Here is a 7,733-nt window from a genome sequence, read left to right as displayed (position 1 = left end):
GACCTGATTTGTTTGCTGGGTCTATGAAGTGACTGACTCTCCCTTAGGCCTCAGAACCAACGGCCAAGTTGTCAGTTCCCAAATAATTATATCACGAAACTCACAGAGAGTCCCTGTTTATTTTGACTGTGTAGATTCTCTGATTATTCATTTTTAGAGAAGCTTTCAACAATGTCTTGGCACAAATAAAAGCCCATAACCCTTGATTCAATATCATTAAAAATAAAATCCATTCACTCAATGCTTATCAAAGTGAAAGTGAAAGTCGCTCAGTCGTGTCTGACTCTTTGTGACCCCGATGGACTATACAGTCCATGGAATTCTCCAGGCCAGAATACTGGAGTGGGTAGCCTTTCCCTTCTCCAGGGGATCTTCCTGGCCCAGGAATTGAAATGGGGTCTCCTGCATTGCAGGCAGATTCTTTACCAGCTAAGCTACCAAGGAAGCCTAATGTTTTTAGATCATATTTTTAAACAACTTTATTGAGGCATAATGGCCCTTTTCAAGCCCCTTCCTGACATCTCCAATGAGACTCATGTGATAGCCACCTCCGGCAGTGTACATGAGGCCGCCATGGAACATTGCCCAAGCCAAGCTGCCAACCGATACAGCCCTAGAAGAGAGCCCAGCAAGGCCAGCAGAAAATTCACTGCCATTCGAGCCAACAGGTTCTGGGTGGTTTTTCATTTAGCAGTAGGTAACAGTACACTGCAGCTTTCATGCGTATATGTTGACTCCTCAGCAAATTTCTCCTCACTATTAATGCTTTTCTTGGACACTTTACATTTCTCAACCCCTAGAGAGCCACCCACAACCACCACAGATGGCCATTTTCAAGCCCTCTTCTTTGCATCTCTGATGAGGAAAGTGCATTTTAGACTGGTTCTGTGATGAAAACTTGAGGGAAAAGCAACCCTATCTTTAACAGGATTTGCACGTCTAGAAGAGGGAGGGAAGCGTGTCAGCAGGGCCAAGAGGCTGTATCTCACAATCACGGATTTCTCATATTTTAGTTGCTCCTTAGGGATAAGGTATTCCTGAGATTTAGCCCTGAAATTCATTGACCCTTAACATCAAAACAGTCCCCAGCTCATTGTACGCGATCAATAAATATTTTTTAAATGAATCAGTAAATGACCCCACGGTACTAGCTAGAACTTTGAATGGGTGGGGCCTTCAAAATCTGAAGTCTGATTCTGAGTCTATGTCTCGTGAAGACTCTGAATTTTGAGAACTGGACTCTTTTGGCTATTTTTCCTATATGTATATTATTATTAAGTGAAAGTTGCCCAGTCATGTCCATCTCATGGACTGTAGCCTCCCAGGCTATGAAATTTTCCAGGCCAGAATACTGGAGTGGGTAGCCATTCCCTTCTCCAGGGGATCTTCCCAACCCAGGGATCGAACCCAGGTCTCCCGCATTGCAGGTGGATTCTTTACCAGCTGAGCCACCAGAGTATTACAATGCACAATATATATGCATATATATATATATATATATATATTCAAATTTTCAGAAGTTTTTAAGATTGAAGAATTTCACTGTATCTTTACCTCTTCTTGGTTCAGTCCTTTACCAATGCATAATATATCTAATTTGAATTTTAGACTGCCAACATGCCTTATTACCCACAATTGTGACAAAACTATAAATCAGAGACAATACAATACTTAAAACTTTTATCTCAGCATGGTTGAAAACTTTATCTACTGCAAAAATAAAAGCAAATGCAATGAAATCTGGAGTTTGTGGTGCACTATTTATGGATTATCTATGAAGCTAGTGGGTAGGGAAGTACTATGAAAATAATTCAGACAGGGGAACTGGTTTCCCAGTCAGCGGCCCTTTCCTCCTATCTCAGCTTCTGCATGCATAGCACTTCTGCCTGCCAGCAGACGATGACCAACCATGGTGAATAATGAACTGAATTGTCTGTGCCTTATTTTATGAACCAATAATTTAAATCTTGCATTTTCCTTTTTCTGCTTGCCAAACTAAGTATTACAGTTTTTTTTTTTTTCCCCCAGTCAATTTAGGGTAAAAAAACAAATGGAAAATAAGTCCTTGTAACTGGCTCTTTCTAGTGGTTCCCCTGCTGCCTCACAGCAGTGGGCTAGGCTTACCGGCTGCCACAGGAAGACTCAGACCACCCATAGGGATCAGGAAACCTGTTTTTTTAAGGATAAATTTTATTTTTCAGGATAAATTCTATACAAAGATAGAGACAAAGGGAAGCCGTACACTGCATGCATTTAATGGTATTTATTTCTTTCATAGTCATAAATAAGAGCAAGAAACAGCTCCCACTAAAAGTAGAGAAGAGAGATATTAAACAAAATTAGGAACGAGGCCAGTAGCCTCAGCATCCATGCTAAATATGAAAGACTTCCTTTTCTGGGTGTAATCAGAAATAATTACTATAAGACTATAAAAGTAACACAGTCAAAAAGACTATCCATGGTTTCAGGGAAATAAGTTGCCCTCAATAAATACTAATTTATTGAATGTATACACATAGTACAGAAACTTGTTAAAATAATAGGTATTTAAGAGAGAATACTGAATAGCAATGATAGCCCCTCAAAAAATTGGCTAATCAATCATATTTGTGTCATACCTTTAACTGAAAAGTTTTAGATAATTTCCAAAGGCCTGAAAACTCAAGTCTTAAGGTCCCATGATTTTTTTTTTTTTTTTTGTCTTAGATAAAAGCTGCGTAATAGCTGATGTTTACATGATGAGTTTGCTTTACTCATGAATTGCATTCCTCACTACTTCAGTGCATGCTTATTCTTCCTCAATAACCACACCAGGGCCACTAACTGAAATAAACCACTCCACAGAAGGTTCAGTGGAAGAATGGAGGGATGTCTCAGTTTACCCAGGCTGCCAAAACAGACTACCACAGCCTGGTGGCTTAAACAGCAGAAATCTATTTTTTAAATTTCTGGAGGCTGGAAGTCTAAGATAAAGGTTTCAGCTGGTTTCTTTTCTAGAGAGCCTCTCCTCTCTCTTCAGCTTGCAGAAAGCTGCCTTCTTGTTCAAGTTCTCACATGGCCTGTCCTCTGCAAAAGCACAAGGATGGTGAGATGAGAGAGAGGAGCGGAGGTGCTCTCCGGGGTCCTTCCTCAGAAGGACGCTCCTGCCTTTGGATCAGGACCCCGCCCGTATGCGACTTTACCTCCTTAAAGACCCCATCTCCACGAACGATCACAGGCTAGGGCTTCACCTTGAGAACTTTGAGGGGGCACACATTCAACCTGCAGCAAGGTGAGAGAGGAAAGAATTGATGAGCTTGAAGACAGAACACTAGAATTTATCCAGTCTAAGCAACAGAGAGTAAATGAGCTAAAAGAGGAACATCTAGGACCTGTGGGACTGTAACAAAACATACGTTCATGCCATCAAAATCCTGGAAATAAAGGAGAAAGTGGGAGGGAGTGAAAAATACTTTAAAAAATAATGGCAAAGAACTCACATACAGTAAAAGACAGAAGACTATAGATGCAAGGAAGCTAGGTGAAACTCAAACCAGAGGAACTCAAACAAACTCAGGTTTATTATAATTGAATATGTGACACCAAAGACAAAGAAAAAAAAACTGAAATCAGTGAGAGAGAAACAACAATTTATCTACAAAGAAAACAAATCAAATGACTGGGTCTTACCAAGAGCCGTAGTGACCAAAAGAAAGCAGCTTATTTTTCAAATGTTGAGAGAAAAGAACTATTAATCTGGAGCTTTATATTCAGTAAAAATGTCCTTAAGGAATGAAGGAGAAATGAAGATATTCTCAGAAGAAAGAATATAAAGAGATTTTGTTTGTTTGTTTTTGTCAGAAGACCTGACATAAAAAGATAGCTAAAAGCAGTTCCCCAATATAAATAATTTTAAAAATACTTAGCACACTTAGAACATCAGGAAGGAAAAAGAGCACATTAAACCAAAAACGTGGGGGTTATATGTTATATAATGATGAAAGGGTCAATCAACCAGGAATAATACACAATAATCCTAAAAACATATTTAAAACAAACAAACAAAAAAAGCAGAGACATTATTTAGCCAACAAAGGTCCATCTGGTCAAAGCTATGGTTTTTCCAGTAGTCATGTATGGATGTGAGAGTTGGACTATAAAGAAAGCTGAGCGCCAAAGAATTGATGCTTTTGAACTGTGGTGTTGGAGAAGACTCTTGAGAGTCCTTTGGACTACAAGGAGATCCAACCAGTCCATCCTAAAGGAAATCAGTCTTGAATATTCATTGCAAGAACTGATGCTGAAGCTGAAACTCCAATACTTTGGTCACCTGATGTGAAGAACTGACTCATTGGAAAAGACCCTGATGCTGAGAAAGGTTAAAGGCAGGAGGAGAAGGGGACGACAGAGAATGATATGGCTGAATTGCATCACCGACTCTATGGACTTGAGTTTGAGCAAGCTCTGGGAGCTGGTGATGGACAGGGAAGCCTGGAGTGCTGCAGTCCATGGGGTTGCAGAGTCGGACATGACTGAGTGACTGAACTGAACTGAACTGGTGTAAAGCAAAAATTCATAGTACTGGAGAAAGGATAAACCCGCAATCAAACATCCATTCATGATAAAAACCCTTAGAAAAATATGAGTAAAATTCTTCAGTTTAATAAAGGTACTTACAAAACAACTATAGCTTCTTTTGTGCTTAACTATAAAATCTTGAATTCATTTCTCTTGAAATCTGGAAGAAGACCCTGATATCTGTTAATACTACCATTGTTCAAAACAATGTATCGTTTTATACAGAAGTTCTAGCCAATGAAAAACAGTGAGCTAAATAAGTAAAAGGCATACAGATCTTAAAGAAGAAATTAAAACTTTCTCTTTTCAGATTACATAATTATCTTTGTTGAATAAACCAAATAAATTTACAAAAATATTCCTAGAATTAATATATTTTCAGCAAGAATGTAGGATATAAATATTCAAAATTCAGTAGACTTTTTATATACTAGTAATGAGCACTTAGACTTAAATTTAAAACATAATACCATTGATGGTCATTTACAAAATGAAATAATAATGTGTAAACTAATGAATATATAGGACTTGTATGCTAAATACTATACAACACGGTTTAAAGAAATCAAATATCCAAATAACTGGGGGGACACATCTTATTCATTGATTGGAAAACTCACATAATGAAGGTAACAATTTTCCTGAAATTGGAACATAGGTTTAACAAATTTCTTTCAAAATCCTAGTAAAATGTTGTATAGTTACTTATAGACAAGATTATTCTAAAAGTTATATATATAAAGTTGAAGAAACTGGAATATCTGTGGGATATAGTTAAAACAATGCTGAGAGGGAATTTTATGATATTAAACATATACATTAGGAAAGAATAAAAACTTTAAATTAATCTAAGCTAAAACTATTAAAAAGAAGAATAAAGAGGAGGGATTACTCTATTTGAATCCAAGAGTTATAGAGTTGCTAAAATCAAATTGCATGGTATTGATGAAGGGAAAGACACATAGACCAATGGAACAGAATAGTTTGGAAATGGAACCCCGTAAATATGCCCGGATGACTTTTTATTAAGGTACAGAAGCCTTCCGATGGATGAAATATAGAGCTCTATTTTTAACTGCTGCCTTCACAGTCAGTTCCAGGGAACTCACACTTTGTCTTGTGAATTACTGAATTCCTGATTCCGGGGAGCGAGCACAAGGGGGTCACTGAAGAATTCGTGGGGTAGGTGAACAGACAGATGAATAGTTTGATAACCTGGAAAATTTACGGTATAATCATGTGAACTAAACCAGCAACCTTGCTGTTATGATCTAATGCCATCTCTACCAATTTTGATGAGTGCATAGTTGCTTTACAATGTTGTCAGTTTCCACTGTGTAGCAAAGTGAACCAGTAATATATCCCCCCTTTTAAACGATATATATATAGTATACATACATCCCCTCTTTTTTAGATTTTCTTCCCATCTAGGCCACCACAGAGTACTGGGTAGAGTTCGCTGTGCTATGCAGTAGGTTCTCATTAATTGTCTATTTCATGCGTAGTAGAGCATATATGTCCATCCCAATCTCCTAATTGGTCCCACCCCACCTTCGCTCTTTGGTGTCCACATGTTTGTTCTCTCCATCTGTCTCTATCTCTGCTTCACAAGTAAGTTCACCTGTATTATTTTTCTAGATTCTATAGATAAGCAATATTATATGATATTTGCTTTCCTCTTTCGGCCTTACTTCACTCTGTATGAAGTCTCTAGGTCCATCCAAGTCTCTGCAAATGGCACTAGTTTATTCGTTTTATGGATGAGTAGTATTCCGTGGTATACATGTACCACATCTCCACCCATCCATCTGTTGATGGGCATTAAGCTGCTTCCACGAACTGGCAAATAGCGCTGCAATGAACCCTGCTGACCTGTGTACTGTGTGTGTGCTCAAGTCATGTCCAAACTCTTTGTGATCCCATGGACCGCAGCCCGCCAGGCTCCTCTGTCCATGGGATCCTCCAGGCAAGAACACTGGAGTGGGTTGCCATTTCCTTCTCCAGGGGATCTCCACCTAGGGTTTGAATCCACACCTCTTGTGTCTCCTGCGTTGGCAGGCAGGTTCTTTATGAACTGAGCCACCGGGGAAGCCACAAACACTGCAGTAAGTTGGGGCGATTAGTGGTACAAATTTCTCCAGTAGCCTTTAACTCCAGCTGACTTAATGAGTGGATGTGCTGAATTTTATTCATTTCACTTTTTAAGTAGTGCAATTAAATAGATCTTTTTATTTTCATTAAATCATTATCTGGTGGCAGGTGCTTTGAGGGCTTCCCAGGTGGCTCAGAGGTAAAGAATCAGCCTGAAAATGCAGGAGATGCAGGAGACGTGGGTTTGATCCCTGGGTCAGGAAGATCCCCTAGAGGAGAAAATGGTAACCCACTCCAGTGTTCTTTCCTGGAAAATTTCAGGGACAGAAGAGGCAGTCTCCACGGGGTCACAAAAGAGTCAGACACGACTGAGCACAAAATGAGATATGCTTTTACAAAGAAAAAACAATAGGAAAATTCCTTTCATTGTCTTCAAATGGAAGATTTCACTTCGATAATTCCTCCAGCATTTTGTAAACTGCTTGTGTTTATGTAGTAATGAAAAAATATAAATCCACACATATTTCACTGTGGGAGAAATAAATGAAGCCCAGTCCTGGGAGGCTTGTCTTTAATCATGAAATGTGCAACATTTGGCTGTAGTGAATTAGCCATTTGTCTCACTAATGTAAATCCTCCGGAGCACTGAAAGCCCAGCAAAAAATTCCATGGCATACGTGCCCTCCAGCGTCCTGGGCATGAGTTACATGTAGACACAAAAAGATCCTCGTGTGTTGGTGCCAGATCATATCTATGCCAGAAAAGCCCTAACTTACATGATTCTCTTTATCTGAAAAAGCTCCACAAATATATCCATCAGAAACACTGCCTATTTCAGCCATGGGACACCAAATAAGAGACAATAAGCATTCGTTGTCTCGTAATTAATCTGCAGTTTCTGTTAGAGGCATCGTCGACGGAGACAATTGTCCTGGTTTCAGACCCGTGTGGTTCTTAGCCTACTTTCTACATCTGTCTCTACGTTCCTCACACTGAATTTTATTGTTTAAGATGGCAAGAGAAAAAAAAAAAAGTCATATCAGAACATTCAGACATGCAGACAATTAAACAGCCCTTGGGGATTA

The sequence above is a fragment of the Dama dama genome, chromosome 26 (genome assembly GCF_033118175.1).
Source record: "Dama dama isolate Ldn47 chromosome 26, ASM3311817v1, whole genome shotgun sequence".
Classification (NCBI taxonomy): domain Eukaryota; kingdom Metazoa; phylum Chordata; class Mammalia; order Artiodactyla; family Cervidae; genus Dama; species Dama dama.
This window is presented reverse-complemented; position numbering follows the sequence as displayed.